Source organism: Arachis ipaensis, chromosome B05 (assembly GCF_000816755.2).
Source record: "Arachis ipaensis cultivar K30076 chromosome B05, Araip1.1, whole genome shotgun sequence".
Lineage (NCBI taxonomy): Eukaryota > Viridiplantae > Streptophyta > Magnoliopsida > Fabales > Fabaceae > Arachis > Arachis ipaensis.
Genome location: NC_029789.2, coordinates 121,649,083 through 121,665,522, shown reverse-complemented (window position 1 = coordinate 121,665,522; position 16,440 = coordinate 121,649,083). Strand labels below are relative to the sequence as shown.

The window sequence follows — 16,440 nt, the reverse complement described above, 5'->3', positions numbered from 1 at the left end:
GAGAGTCTAAAAATTGGTGCTCGAGAAGTATCTGGAACCTTGTGTTTGAGCCGATTAGAAATCTCGAGTGACTTTAAGTCCGAACTCCTAAAGGCCGGTACCAATTTTATGGAAATCGGACCAAGATTGGACCGAACGGGCCAAACCGGTCCAACCGGACCCAAAGTGGGCCCTTGGCTCAACATAACTAAACCAAAACCCTAGTTTTCAGCACTCTCTCTCCTCACACAACACTAATACATGCTGAAAAAGAGAGGCCATGGAGGGAAGAACACTCTCTCAAGTTCTATCTCTCACTTGATCTTCAAACCACCATAACTTTTGATCTAGAGCTCCGATTGCCGCTCCGTTTGTGGCCACACGTTCACAGCGGAGAGCTCTACAAAATCCATACAATTAATCTTGAGGTAAGCCACGTTTTACTGTTCGAAATTCCAGCCCTTGATTTCGAGTTTCATGAGCAAAAATGTTGAGATTTTGGGTTCTTTGATGTTATAGGACCCAACTCTCTTGAAAGAGAAGGTTAATCTTGTCTCCTTGGACCTTGGGTGTGGTAAGATTCTCAACCCTAGTATAATTTGTTGTTCTATGAGGTTTGGGCATTGAGATGTTGTGTATGGGTATGATGATTGTGGCTTAGGTTGTGTATATGTGAATATTGGAGCTTGATTGGTGATTTTGGAAAGCTTGGAAGAGGGTTTTGTATGATAAAATCTGTTCTTGGAGGTGTTGATACCTTGAGAGCTTGTGGACAAGTGGTTTGGAAGTGCTCCGATTGGGCTTGGGAAATTGGCTAAGGTATGGTTTCGGTTTCTCGTATCTAATATGTAATGTGGTAGGAAATACTTAGGCTAGAGGCCCTAAGATAGGCATTGAATTGTTGGTGTTGTTGAATGGTTGAAATATATGATGTGTTCATATATGTGATTATGAATATTGTACTAAATTTTTGTTTTAGAGGTCGTAATACCTTGCCATCTCTGAATTATGACTTAAGCATAAGACTCTGTATGGTAGGGTGTTACAATGGACTACTCAATTTTAAAGGGATCCTGTATCAACAGATAGAAAAAACCTAGATGAGTTTCTCATGCTCAAAGAAACAAGCACAGACAAAAAATACATGATTTCCATGTGTAAGTGCAAGGAGTAAAATATTTACTGCTTTAGAGTTGGACTTTGATTTGCTGCCACTATGGTTCAAAACTGAAGACTTCTCCTTCACTTGTTTCTTGGCTGCACCAGTAACAACTTCAAATATTGTGGGCACTTCATTAATCATATTGAAAAGGCGTTTCCTGCATTACAAGGTAATTCATAACTTCATGGATGAATGAATGGCAAACATAAACAAAGTTGCAACAATGCCATTAACCAGACAAGCAAGACCCAAATGTTATCTTACTTCCAAGTTCCAACCATCTCAAGTCCCAAAACATAGTTCCAAGTTAACTTAAGAAAATATTTACGCTTTAGAGTGAGACATACCTATGAGCTTTATCAAACCCAAATCTGGCTCCAAAATAGAAGGCAATAGCAATACCTATCAGCTTTAAAACTCAATGAAGATGGTTGAATAGAGGGCTGAACGGTTGCTCGAACACGCGTCGGCACCGACGCTCAAACAGAGGGAAAGCTCGCAAGACACACGGTGACCGACGGTGGAACAGACGCGTTTCGAGAACGCTAGAGCAGTGCGGATGTCCACCGATCAGACGCGACGGTTCTCGTAGCTAGACAAGTTGAACACCGGCAAGGAGGGGGAGGTTCCAACTACTCTCTACGGTGTTTGAAGCAACGTTCTTGTCTGCCAAACTTGATACAGGACACAAAGGCTAGAACTAAGGGGGAGAGAAGTAAAGGGGCATAGGCTTTTTTTGTTTTATAATTGGCTTAGGGCTTTTTTATTTTTTTCTTTCTTTTTTCTCTTTTTACTGGGCCGGTAGAGCATAAAATCCACTAGTCAAGAATTATAAATTTTAAAACCTGTTTTCGTAATAAATCTTAGTCATGTGGTCACCTTTCAAATTAAAATTAGCAACTGAGGTCAAATCAAAAAGCAATAAAAAACCCATATAACCGTTTCTTTTTGCTATAACTTTGTGTCAGAGTCACAGAGGCGCGTTAGACGCCTCATCTGAATGGGCACTTATTAAAATTCACCTTCTCATTTTCGTTTTGATTAAGGAGTTTTCCACTTTTCCATTTTGAATAAGGAGAGTAATTAAGTGGCTATTTAACTATTGTTGCACTGGGTTTAGATTAGACTTTAGTGACCAATATTTGAAAAGATCCATTCAAATTTTAAAACCGTACAATATCCAAAAAAAATTATAATTATGGGATCTAAAACCAGAACTGTTGTGGGGTCGGCTACATGAATCAAACGATGTCATTGTGCTCTGTCATGTATCATGTCTACAGAGAGACCGTTTACATGTAGATCTCGTTTGACCACCTCATGGATGGTCTTTTTAGGTCTTCCTCTGCCTTTCGCCCTTTATCCATCTTCCATCTCATCCACCCTCCTGACTGGATGTTCTATCGGTCTTCTTCTCACATGTCCAAACCACCTGAGACGCGATTCAACCATCTTTTCCACAATGGGTGCTACTCCAACTCTCTCCCTTATATCTTCATTCCTTATTTTATCCAATCGCGTATGACCGCTCATCCATCTCAACATCTTCATCTTTGCCACACTCAACTTATGTTCGTGCTCCCCTTTAGCCGCCCAACACTCCGTACCATAAAGCATACCCGGTCTTATAGCGGTGCGATAGAATTTACCTTTAAGTTTTAAAGGCACTTTTTTGTCGCATATAAAACCAGATGCACTCCGCCATTTTGACCAACCTGCTTGGATCTTATGATTTACATCCTGTTCAATCTCTCCATTATCCTGTATGATGCACCCAAGATACTTAAAACTTTTAACTTTTCGTAAAATGTTTTCTCCAATCTTCACCTCTATATTGGGGTTTTCCCTTCTCAGACTGAACGTACATTCCATATATTCTGTCTTGCTACAGCTTATGCGCAAACCATACACTTCTAGAGCTTCTCTCCATAACTCCAACTTCTTATTTAGGTCTTCCCTTGACTCTCCTATAAGGACGATATCATCAGCAAAAAGCATGCACCATGGCACAGGCTCTTGGATGTGCTCTGTGAGTACTTCTAAGACTAATGTGAAAAGGTATGGACTTAAGGATGATCCCTGGTGTAATCCTATACCAATAGAAAATTCCTCTGTCACACCACCTTGAGTCTTCACACTAGTTGTGGCCTCATCATACATGTCTTTAATTGCCCGAATATATGCGATCCTTACTCTCATCTTTTCTAAAACCTTCCATAAGACCTCCCTTGGTACCCTATCATACGCTTTTTCGAAATCAATAAACACCATACGTAGATCCCTTTTATTACTACGATACCTCTCCATCATCCTTCTTAATAGGTATATCGCTTCAGTGGTAGATCTGCCTGGCATAAATCCAAATTAGTTCTCTGTTACTTGTGTCTCTTTTCTCAACCTCCGTTCTATCACCCTTTTCCATAGCTTCATAGTATGACTCATAAGCTTAATCCCTCTATAGTTTCTGCAACTTTGTATATCCCCCTTATTCTTGTAGATAGGTACCAAGGTTCTCTTTCTCCACTCATCAGGCATCTTCTTTGACCTTAAAATCTCATTAAAAAGCTTGGTTAACCAGTTGATGCCTTTTTCTCCAAAACCATTCCAAACCTCAATCGGGATATTATCAGGTCCTACTGCCTTGCCATTTTTCATCTGCTTTAGAGCCTCTTTTACCTCGAAGTCTCGAATCCTTCAATAGTAGTCAAAGTTTTGATCTTCTTCCCTTGAGCAAAAAAAATTATTATATATATTTTTATAATTTTAAACTTTTTAAAATTGAAAAGTTTAAATCTTTAATTTTAGAGGAGGAACAACTGTAGACGTCCAGCCCGAGTACTGCGACGACAGAGCAGAAGATGGCGATATGCAGAGGCAGAGCAGAGGAAAACGGTGACCCACGCCACTGACGGCAACGTTGACCTCCCAGAGGACGACGATGGTGAACGGGAAAATGAAGCACTGATGTTAGGGATTTTTGCCAGTAAAGAATGTCATAAAAACAGTCGCGTTGTAGATATAGTCTCTAAACCAACAGAAATCCCTTTCGTGCAAACGTTTTGGTTGTCACAAGTAACAAACCCCTTATAAATTGATAACCGAAGTATTCAAACCTCGGGTCGTCTTCTCAAGGAACTGCAGGGAAGTATGTTCTTATTATTGGTCATGGAGATTGTAGAATTGGGGGTTTTAAGAATGAGGGACAAATATGACAATTGATTTAAATAGCAATTAAAATAAATAAACAAATACTGTAAAGCAAACTTTTGGCAAGGTATGAGAAATTGGAAGTCCAGGCTTAGTTATTCTTATCAACAACAATGAAAGTCGAATCTTAATTCCACTTAGTCAACCTTTACTAAAGCAAAGGAAAGTCAAGGGACTAATTAGCTTGATCTTCGAATCCTATTTATTTCCTAAGAAAAGGTTGGGATTATTGAAGTTCAATTCAATTAGCAAAGATAACAGTTATCAATTATGTTGAGATAAGATAACTCCTGAGTTACTGCTTTCTTAACCAAAACCAAAAGAGGAAAAAGTAAATTTGCTGGAATAAGAATGCCTTCAGATGTAAAGCAACAATAACATAAACTAAAGAAACTAATCATGAATTGAAATACCTCAAATAACATTAATAAGTGAAATTGTAATCTAACATGAAGAGTTCATAAACTAGATTGGAAGAATAAATAAAAATAAAGAACCTGGGATTGAGAGTTACTCCTAAAACTAAGAGAAGTCCTAAATCCTAATCCTAAGAGAGAGAGAGGAGAGAACCTCTCTCAAAACTAGATCTAAAACATGAGAAGTGGAAATTGGCGAGCTCTCTCTGAATGGATGCATTCCCTCACTTCATAACCTCTGGTCTATGCCTTCTGGGCTTGGATTTGGGCCAAAAAGGGCCTCAGAATTCGCTGGGAGCATCTTCTGCAATTTCTGGTGCGTGGCCTCTGTCACGCATCCGCGTGGGTCACGCGGTCGCGTCATTCAGAGCTTTTCTTGCCACGCGGTCGCGTCAGTCATGCGGCCGCGTCATATGCGTTCTGCTTAAGGCGCGCAGTCGCGCCAGTCATGCGGCCGCATCGCTGCTGATTTGCGCTTGGCACGCGATCGCGTCGTCCATGCGATCGCGTGGATACCAGTTTCTTCAAGGACTCCGTTTTGTGCTTTCCTTCCATTTTTGTATGTTCCCTTTCCATCCTTTGAGTCATTCCTGCCTTAGAAGATCTGAAACTACTCAACACACTAATCACGGCATCGAATGGAAATAAAGGTAATTAAAATAATTAATTTAAAAGCATAGGAAACATGTTTTTCACATACATCACATAATAGGGAAGGGAAAGTAAAACCATGCAATTAACATGAATAAGTGGGTGAAGGATTGAATAAATCACTCAAACAAAGCACAAATTACATCATAAAATATGGGTTTATCAACCTCCCCACACTTAAACAATAGCATGCCCTCATGCTAATTCCAAGGTAATAAGTAAGGTTAAAGTGATGGAATGTCATGCAATGCAATCTAATCTAAATGCAACTACCTAAATGAATGATGCATCATGCAATTCTACTTTATTCACTCATATATAAAGCTTACAGGTAGTTGAATTAATTCACATCCTCAAGAAGTCATATATATATATAGCCAAGCCTTAGATAATCAATAAGCACTTTTACAGTTGAGATGGGAGAAAAAGCATTTTATGAACTTGCAAGACAATTAGATAATTCAAACAGAGATAAATGTTAATGAGCTATTGAACCCTCACTGAATTTGTGTTTACTCTCTAGTCACTCAGTGTTTATTGGGTTAATCACTCTATTCCTCTTTTTTATTCCTCCTTTTTATAACTTTGTTCTTCATCTAACCAATCAACAATTATAGAATACAGTCATACCAAAAATCATGAGGTCTTTAATTAAGGTTGTAATGGGGCCAAGGTAAAGGTAAGGATATATGTATAAGGCTAAGTGAGCTAATAAGTGAATCCTTAATTAGACTAAGATCTCACCTAACATACATACTTAGTAAAACAAAACTTCTTTACCTATTTTCCCATATTTTCCCACTTTTGGATGTTACATGCTCATGTTTCAAAATTTTTTTTATCCCGTGTGCATTGCTTTTATTTTACATTTGGGGAATTCTTTTGTATCCCCTTTATTAAATACTGAAGAATAACTTTTTTTTTAATGCACATGGTAATTTAATTACTTTGATTTCTCATGAGCATGCTTCCCAAAAATTTCTTAGTTTGAGTTATTTTATTCTTTTCAACTCTTCTACCTTTTGTTTTTATCATCTATGTTCCCAATAGGTTTCCCACATTTAAACTATTCATAATTTTCTATCTTAAGCTAACCAAGGATTCAACTTGGGATTTTATTTTGTTTTTCTGCTTAAGGCTAGTAGTGTGGCTAAATAGAATAAAAGGGGTTTAAAGGCTCAAGGGGGCTAAAGGGTGATGTGAAAGGTAGGTTATTTTTGGGATAAGTGAGCTAAAATCAAATAATGACCTCAATCATTCTTTTGGTATGTATCTATATTCTATATTCTTTATTCTATAATTGGACATATAGATTAAAGCAAAGTAAAGAACATCAGAATATAAAAGAGGGGTGGAACACACAGGAATAAAAATTATGGTTTAAATATAACCATACAATTAAGCTCAAAACTCACAGGCTATGTGTTCTCTAGCTCAAAAATCATTTATCACTTATGTAAGTCATGCAGGTTTAGTTAAAAATTCTCATTATTCTCAATGTAAAACTTATATTGAATGGCTTTAAAGTTTGAGTGTTTCTCCTTGATGAAGTGTTGTTAACTTAACTACATGATGTAATGCTATATATACAAGGTTTATGGATTTAAATCTGTTATGTTCAAGTTCCTAGCTTACTTCCTTTTTATATTTTCAATTTAAACTAAGCTATCTTATGATAAAAAGGGTAAACTATACTAATTAATCCACTAATAAGTTAGAATTGCAAAATAAACTAAGTGGCTAAAATATGACCTAAAAATACAAAATGCAGAAATAGAGTAAAAATACATGAAAGTAGCAATGTATAAGTACTCAGAAAATAAAAATAAAAATAAAGAGAAAAATACAGAAAAATATCCAAAATAAAAGAAAAAGAGTCTGTAGTGGTTCACCAAGATAATACGCCAGAGATGGCGACCTCCCCACACTTAAAATGAAGCATCGTCCCTGATGCTCACTCACGCAGGGTGTGAAGGGGTGTCATCACTGGAAGGGATGGTAGCTGGTGTCTCTGTGGTGGCTGGCTGAATGTCTGGCTGCTGGAGAGGAGGGACTGTCTGAATGGGGATCTCAGGATCTGCTGCCTGGATCTGCTGGGGTGCTGCCTGCTGGGTGTCGGCCTGCTCTGCCTCTCCCTGGGGATGGGTCTCTGCCTTGAGCGCATCCGCCTCCTCCTCAGATGCCTCAGAAGGTGTGTCAGGCTCGGAGGGGATGTCGCCGGATTGTATCATCAGCTTCAGGTAGCGACGCTCCATCTGGTCAAGTCGTCGAAACAAGCGGTGCACCAGATGATAGACAGGCTCTGTGGCAGGTGGAGGTGCAGTGGTGGTGGCAGGGGTGGATGGTACAGCAGTGGAGGAAGAAGGACCGGCAGATGGTGTAGCTGTATCATCAGCAGTGGCAGTCAGGAATGGAGGTCTGTAGCCCAAGGCCAGGAAGTTCCTGCTGTGTGGGATAAGCTTCTTGCACTCTGCAGCAGGTGGCCTCTCATCAGCATCCTCCCATGGCACGTCAGCTCGACGGCCCAGCTGTGTAATCAGATAGGGAAAGGGGAGAGTGCCGCGGACGTGGACCATGGCCATGTAGTGTCGGATAAAGCGTGGCAGGTACAGGTCCTTGCCCTCCATCACACACCATAGGAGGGTGATCATAGCGGCTGGTATCTCAGTCTCATGAGTACTCGGCATAATGTAGTTGCTGAATATCTGATGCCATAGCCGAGCCTCATCGTTCAGGTAAATCCACTTGATCCCTTTCGGCATGGTGGTGTTTTGACCCATGATCCAAGGAACTGACGGGTCAAGGGCAATCCGGGCCTTGACTGCATCCCAGTCAAACTTCATAAAGCGCATATCCTCCTCAGCTTTCTGATAGCCATCTGTCTGATCAGTCTTAGGCAGAAGTTTCAGAACCTCTTCTATTGCCTCCTCAGAAACCAATATCTGCTTCCCTCTAAGGTTTACTGCATCTAGGGAAGTTTTGAAGTAGTTGCAGTAGAATTCCCTAACCCAAGATGCATTAACCTCAGTCAGAGGTCTCTCTAGAAAGAACCAGCCTCGTTGTTTGATCTGATCAGAGGTGTATTGCTGGAGTTCTTCTGGGATCTTCAAAGTCCACTCCAGGTATAGGTTCCTGGAGTTTGCAAACACTGGATACTTCAGCTCACAGTATCGGTTTGCAAACTTTACTGGGTTAGTGGCGGGAAGTTGCTGGTCGGCCTTCTCCTGCGGGGTAAAGGCTTTCTCCCGCAAGGAGGCGTCATGCATAAGGTCGATGATAGACACGAAGGCTTCGCCTCGTTTCCTTTTGCCAGTAGTGGCCTTGCCTTTGCCCCTTCTCTGGGAATCTGACATCCTGAAAAATAGAAAACCAGGATATAATAAAAATAGGAAAGCAAATAGGCAAATAGTCAAAGAAAACACAAAGTGGCGAAGGAGCAATAGGATAATGAATATGAGTTAAGTAGAATGTGCATTTAGGATTGTATATGAGTGAAAAGTCTGAAAAGAAGAAATCACAATCCAAAATGTAATTGAATGCAAGTTAAATAGAAAAAATTAACATCATGCCTGGGTTAGAATGTTAAAAGAAAGTGAAAGAAAAGTAAGAAAAGAAATTTTGAAAAGGTTAGGTTGGTTAGAGTTAAAATTAGTGAGTTAGTGAAAAATGGGTTAAAGTAAGAGGCATAATGAAAATAGACCAAGTAACAAGTAATCACAGGTAGAAGCTATAGGTAACTCATATTTAAACAAGTAAAACAATTTGATGATGATTCAAATAGAGATAAAGAAAGCAAAAATAGGAATCAAACATCAAAATTACAGTTTAGGAACCAGGAGATCAAAGAAAATAAGAATGCATGCCTAAGCATTCATGAATTGGTTTGGTGAAATTATAGGAAAGCACAGTTGAAAATGCCAAAACCAAGACATAAACAGAAATATTTCATAGAAATTTGGGCAGCATTCCGGCTAAAATAGGACTTTTCCAGAAAATAAACAGCAAACAAGCAATTCATATGAATCCAAATTAAAGCTTGCAATGACATATACAGAATATAAACATGAAAGTTCAATGTAAAGAGCAGCAAATGCAGGAAAGTACAGCATATGAACAAGATCACAGCAGCAACAGATTTGCAACTTTGATAAAATAGAAACAAGAACAGTGCAAATAAACAGACCTAAATCCACTAACCACATCCTAGGCTACCTAACAACCTAAAATCCACTACAACATGCATATCTAACTATCCTAACATGAACAAAAACGGAAAAATAAGAATAAACTACGAACGAATAAAAGGGATTGCGTGTTGCGGAACCTGGAAGGCGAAAGAAGGAGGTTGGGGTACAGAGGTGGCTGGGGTGGTGGCGGTGACGTCTGGCGCGGCGGCTGGCGGCGGTGGGCACGGCGGTTGCTGCTGTTAGGGGGTAGGGGCTTTGGGAAGGGTAATGGGGGAAGTAGGGGAGAGGGTTGGGGGTTGTGGGTGGTGGTGGGAGGCTGCGTGGTTGGGACGGTTGGCGGCGGTGGGTGGTGGCGCGGAGGGGAGCAGTGGCGGAGGAGGAGGAAGAAAGAAGAAAGAGGAAGAAAGAAGGGGGAAGGAGGGAGGGGGTAGGTGGCGGCGGCGTCTGGGTGGTTGGGGTGAGAATGGGGTTGACGCGATCGCGTGGGGCGCGCAGTCGCACGGAGGGGTAAAAGAAGGGATGACGCGATCGCATGGGGCATGCGATCGCGTCGCTGGAAATTGTGCTAAACGCATGAATCCAACGTCGTTCCAGCGTAACTCTCTGTCTTCTATTGGGAATTGTGCAATCCATGCGACGCGATCGCGTCGCTCACGCGGTCGCATGGGATTGGTTGTGTGCATGTGACGCGATCGCATGGGGCATGCTATCGCGTGGGCCATTTTGTGCTAGACGCACAACAGCCGCACGATTCCAGCCTAACTTTCTGGACGTTGGATGTTTACGCTGATCTCCAGGTCACGCGGCCGCGTGGATGACGCGGTCGCGTGGGAAGTGTAGTTTGCCATTTGACACGATCGTATGGGGCATGCGGTTGCGTCGCGCACCCTTTTTTTTTATATGCATGAAAAATGCAGAATGCAATGATTAATATGAGTGAGATGCAAAATTCTAGGTTCAATATAATAAAACAAAATAAAACTTGAAAACAAATAAAACTAAATAAAAATTAAAGAGAAACGATCATACCATGGTGGGTTGTCTCCCACCTAGCACTTTTAGTTAAAGTCCTTAAGTTGGACATTGGAAGGGCTTCCTGTTATGGTGGCTTGTGTTTAAATTCATCCAGAAATCTCCACGAGTGCTTGGAATGCCAATAGCCTCCGGGGTCCCAAACTAGGCATGTAAAGCTCCGGAGCAGCTTCAAACAAATTTTTAGGCTCCTGGAGTGACGAATGTCAGAATAGATTCCAGGATCCCAATCCTTGGATCTAAATCCGCCTTCGTTTCGATTTATATTTTTCCATTCGGGCGGTTTAGAAAGTAAATTCTCACCATAGTGACGAAACGTTTTCCGAGATCCATTCAATTGAGCTTGATACCAATCTGTGCACTTCAAGTTGAAGCGTGGAACCTTATTGAACCTTGTACACCAGCTCTGAGCACGAGCCATTTCCCTCTTACTCTTAAAGCCGCATAGAGCTCTAAGCTGGCCATCTGTTTCAAGTAAACCATATTCAAGTGAATAAGTAAAGTTAAAGGTTAAGGATTGTACCCACTTGAAGCTTGTATTGGGTGGTAATGGCCTTGGGGAAGGTGTTTCTGGTGGTTCTGTAAGTTCTGCTCCCTGGTAATCTTCTGTGAATTCCTCCACTTCCTTGCAAGGGTCTTCAAACGCATCATCACCTTGGTCAAAGTCTTCTATGTCTTCCTCATCACTTGAGTCATAGATTGGAGGTTGAGAGAAATCTACCTCTGCATCATCCTCGTATTCATTTGGGGAAGGCTCTTCGATCTCAGAGAATTCACTTGTAGATGCAAGTTCATCACTAAGAAAACTTGACTTGTGACTATCATTATCAAGAGAATTTGCTTCTTGGACTATTCTGTCTGATTCTTCATAAATGATTTGCCTTGGGGATTGTGCGCTATCCTCCTTAGCATTAACTGTAATGTCCTTGACGGATTTCTCTTCAGCTCTGGATTCCCATGGAGGTTCAGCGTCTCCTAGATCTTCAACCAACTCTTCTTCTTGTACAATGACAGCTTCTTCTACTTGTTCGAGTACGAATTCCTGCTCTGTCTTGTCCACTGGAGTTTCTAATATCTCCTTCATGCTACGCTCTTCATTAGATTGTCCACATAGGGCTGTGGTTGGTCCTTTAATGTTCGCACGTCTAGAAACTAATTGAATTACTACTTGCTCCAGTTGTCGAATAGTTGCTTGAAGTTTATTTACTGTTGCCTTGAGGCGAACCTCTGATTCTCGGGGTGATGGATTTGGACATGAGACATAGGGAAGTGGTGGTGCTTGGGAGTGATTGGGTTAGAACTGGGGTAGGAAAGGATCATACGGTGGCGAATGGTGAAGAGAAGCTTGTGAGTGGGGCGGTTCGAGGTTATGTTGAGAGGTTGGTCTATGGTCACGGGGTGGGGCTTGTTGGTAGTTACAAGGTTGTCCACCATATCTATCAGCTGGGTATGTATTGTAGAATGGTCGTTGTCCATGATATCTTGGAGGGTGTTGTTGCCTAAAGGGTTGATTAGATCCTCTTGGCTCCATCCATCCTTGATTGGTTTGCCTTGATGCATATTCCTGCTACAACTTCTATTTCCTTCAACAAAGTTAGAACCAAACTCAAAGCGAGAGGGGTGAGAGTTCATAGTAGCAAATAAAATTAAAAAGGAAAAACAAAAATAAATAAACAAGAAAAAGAAAAATATTTACAATAACCAATAATAAGGCACACGTTAGCAGTTCTCCGGCAACGGCGCCATTTTGACGTTAGGGATTTTTGCCAGTAAAGAATGTCATAAAAACAGTCGCGTTGTAGATATAGTCTCTAAACCAACAGAAATCCCTTTCGTGCAAACGTTTTGGTTGTCACAAGTAACAAACCCCTTAAAAATTGATAACCGAAGTATTCAAACCTCGGGTCGTCTTCTCAAGGAACTGCAGCGAAGTATGTTCTTATTATTGGTCATGGAGATTGTAGAATTGGGGGTTTTAAGAATGAGGGACAAATATGACAATTGATTTAAATAGCAATTAAAATAAATAAACAAATACTGTAAAGCAAACTTTTGGCAAGGTATGAGAAATTGGAAGTCCAGGCTTAGTTATTCTTATCAACAACAATGAAAATCGAATCTTAATTCCACTTAGTCAACCTTTACTAAAGCAAAGGAAAGTCAAGGGACTAATTAGCTTGATCTTCGAATCCTATTTATTTCCTAAGAAAAGGTTGGGATTATTGAAGTTCAATTCAATTAGCAAAAATAACAGTTATCAATTATGTTGAGATAAGATAACTCCTGAGTTACTACTTTCTTAACCAAAACCAAAAGAGGAAAAAGTAAATTTGCTGAAATAAGAATGCCTTCAGATGTAAAGCAACAATAACATAAATTAAAGAAACTAATCATGAATTGAAATACCTCAAATAACATTAATAAGTGAAATTGTAATCTAACATGAAGAGTTCATAAACTAGATTGGAAGAATAAATAAAAATAAAGAACCTAGGATTGAGAGTTACTCCTAAAACTAAGAGAAGTCCTAAATCCTAATCCTAAGAGAGAGAGAGGAGAGAACCTCTCTCAAAACTAGATCTAAAACATGAGAAGTGGAAATTGGCGAGCTCTCTCTGAATGGATGCATTCCCTCACTTCATAACCTCTGGTCTATGCCTTCTGGGCTTGGATTTGGGCCAAAAAGGGCCTCAGAATTCGCTGGGAGCGTCTTCTGCAATTTCTGGTGCGTGGCCTCTGTCACGCGTCCGCATGGGTTACGCGGTCGCGTCATTCGGAGCTTTTCTTGCCACGCGGTCGCGTCAGTCATGCGGCCGCATCATATGCATTCTGCTTAAGGCGCGCGGTCGCGCCAGTCATGCGGTCGCGTCGCTGCTGATTCGTGCTTGGCACGCGATCGCGTCGTCCATGCGATCGCGTGGATACCAGTTTCTTCAAGGACTCTATTTTGTGCTTTCCTTCCATTTTTGTATGTTTCTTTTCCATCCTTTGAGTCATTCCTGCCTTAGAAGATCTGAAACTACTCAACACACTAATCACGGCATCGAATGGAAATAAAGGTAATTAAAATAATTAATTTAAAAGCATAGAAAACATGTTTTTCACATACATCACATAATAGGGAAGGGAAAGTAAAACCATGCAATTAACATGAATAAGTGGGTGAAGGATTGAATAAATCACTCAAACTAAGCACAAATTACATCATAAAATATGGGTTTATCAAGCACGAGAAAGGAGACAACAGAAAAACATAAGTGAGACTGAGGGTCATCCACAGTGACGACGGAACGAGATGACGCCGGGTTTTAGAACTGGAGGGCGGATGGATGAGGGATATAGCCAGGTTTCAACACCAACCAACCAAGGAGGTTCGGTTCACCTTGAAACTGCAAGCCACGTTTGGGACTTCTTCGTAACCACGAACAATCGTTCTCAGCATCCGTTTCAAGCATGAATTGATATGTTTGGGAGAAATTTTCGGGAGCGATGGAGGAGTCTCTCAACCCGTGATTAGCGCCGCAGCAATGACAGCCACGGAAAAGGGTGGCGAGCAGCGTCTCGTAGGCTGGGCAAGTGGGCATGATGAAAACCTTCATCAATGGAGGAGACGCTGTTGAGTTAAGAAATTAACTAAATTAATTAGTGATGACAAACATTATTTTTGGGCAAAATAAATAATTAGTATTGATTAATATTTGCATATTACTAATTATTTATTGTTGCAAGCCAAATCCAATTCCGTAGCCTAAATGGAATGAAAGCAAACAGAAAAGAATGGTGGGCTAAAAACAAAATAGAAGCCCAAGGAAAAGAAAAGAAAGAAGTCAGAGGGGTTGCTCAAATGAATACCCGAACCAAACCCAGCTTAATTTCAATTCCCTCCATCTTGCTCCAATCAAAGCAACGTTCCCTTCTCTTTTGTCATAGTCAAATCAGAGCTTCAGAAAAGTAAGAAAGAGAAAGAGAGAGAGCTTCTTCCCTAAGCAAATCACCAAAGAAGAAAGAGAGAGAAGGATTAAGCTTGAAACACAGAAGTCAAATCAGAAAATCCAAACCAAATCAAGCTTAGGTTAAAGGTAATCCATTTCCTCTTGCATGCATCAGATCTTCTTCTCTTCTTTCCAACTCTCTGCTCTATCCGAAATAGGATACAAAGAAAAGATGGTTTCTGTTCTTCTCTGCTGTGTATCCACGGTCTTAAACATGACTTGGGGACCAAGTTGGTTTTCAAGGGCTAAGATCAAGTTGACCATGGAAAGATTTCTATGGTTGCTGATTTATGGCTTTCGGTCAAGATGAGGAAGTCAGAAGCAAAGTTTCTACTCTGGGGATTAAGGAGAAAAAGTGAATCTGTGGGTTGGTGAAGCTCAAGGCTCAAGGTGTTAACCTTAGAAGAAGAACCCAGCAATATGCAAGGAGATAAAAGAAGCTTGCTACTCATTCAGAAAGTAAGGAGAGAAAACCAGTGAATAGATGTTTTGTTCTGAGAGAGCTCTTTGAAGAAGTTCAACTAACTGGACAGTGTAACCTAATCAAAGGTGCATTCCGCCAGTATGAAGAACTGAATTAGAGGCTTGCCAATCTGGTTTTTCGCATAGCACAGAGGCTGTTGATAAAATAAATCTCCTTCATGTTTTACTGATTGTAATGTACTTTTCTAAGTTTATCTTTCTGTAATTTCTTGTGAGAAAAGGCATTGTGAGAAAGCTTAAGAAAAAGCTATGAGTGGAAAAAGGCTGAGAGAAACACTTGAGAGAAAAGCCTAGAGTTATTTTCTGATTTCTTTAGGTTGGTTAAGTGTCTTGTATCTTGTACCTGTAAGGTATCCCTTTCTTAGTTGGGTTAGCACTAAGAGGAATAGTTAGGTATTAGCATAGCCAATGTCAAGTTAGGTTAGAACTTGAGTGTGAAAGGATTGAGTCAATCATGTGAAATTGGTGTATGTAATACTATTAACTATAGTGAAAATTCTTCTACTGTTGTAGAGGAGACTGGATGTAGGTTGCATAGCACAAGGCAACCGAACCAGGATACATGCTGGTGTTAGCTTTTTCTTCTCTGCTACGTTCTGTTTACTGAAATTCATGAGACAAAAATAAATTGTCTCATAAATTTCCGCTGCTGAGTTCAAACAGAATCAGAATAGTAATTTTATTTAAAAAGGGTCATAACAGCAACTTAAAAAGGAAGGCATAGATTCAACTCCCCCTTCTCTAAGCCTACCACAACCTTCAATTGGTATCAGGAGCTAAGGTCTCAAGAATCAAGCTTAACCGCTTGGAGCAAAGATCCATTGGCGAATAACTTGGGCACAACCACAGTTGCCTACACCCTCACTGAAGGCCAGTCAAACAACCGGCCACCTTTCTTCAACGGGAAGAACTACTCCTACTGGAAAGAAAGGATAAGGATTTTCATCCAATCCATTGACTACAACATATGGAAGATTTTTGTGAGCGGTCCCAAGATTCCAACAAAAACAAGTGCTGATTGAGTGGTGACTCCAAAAGAATAAGCTGAATGGAATGAAGATGATAAGAAGAAGATAGAGCTGAATGCTAAAGCAATCAACCTTCTTCACTGTGATATCATCTTTGAAGAGTACCGGAAGGTGTCTAGATGCAAGACAGCCAAAGAAATCTGGAAAAAACTCCAGGTTACACACGAAGGCACTAAACAAGTCAAAGAAACGAGGATTGATATGCTGCGAAAAGAGTACGAGATGTTTAGCATGAAGGATGGAGAAAGCATTGATGAAGCGTTTGAGAGATTCTCAATCATAATCAATAACCTTGATGCTATG

The 16,440-nt window shown here is 40.5% G+C and overlaps 1 long non-coding RNA gene across 1 annotated transcript; it reads right to left on the bottom strand.

Moving 5' to 3' along the window:
• LOC110262988 lies at window positions 1,236-1,575 on the bottom strand. Its single transcript, XR_002348000.1, has 2 exons — window positions 1,544-1,575; window positions 1,236-1,298 (listed from the first exon to the last, which is right to left on the bottom strand). It is a non-coding gene; the product is annotated as an uncharacterized LOC110262988 (long non-coding RNA).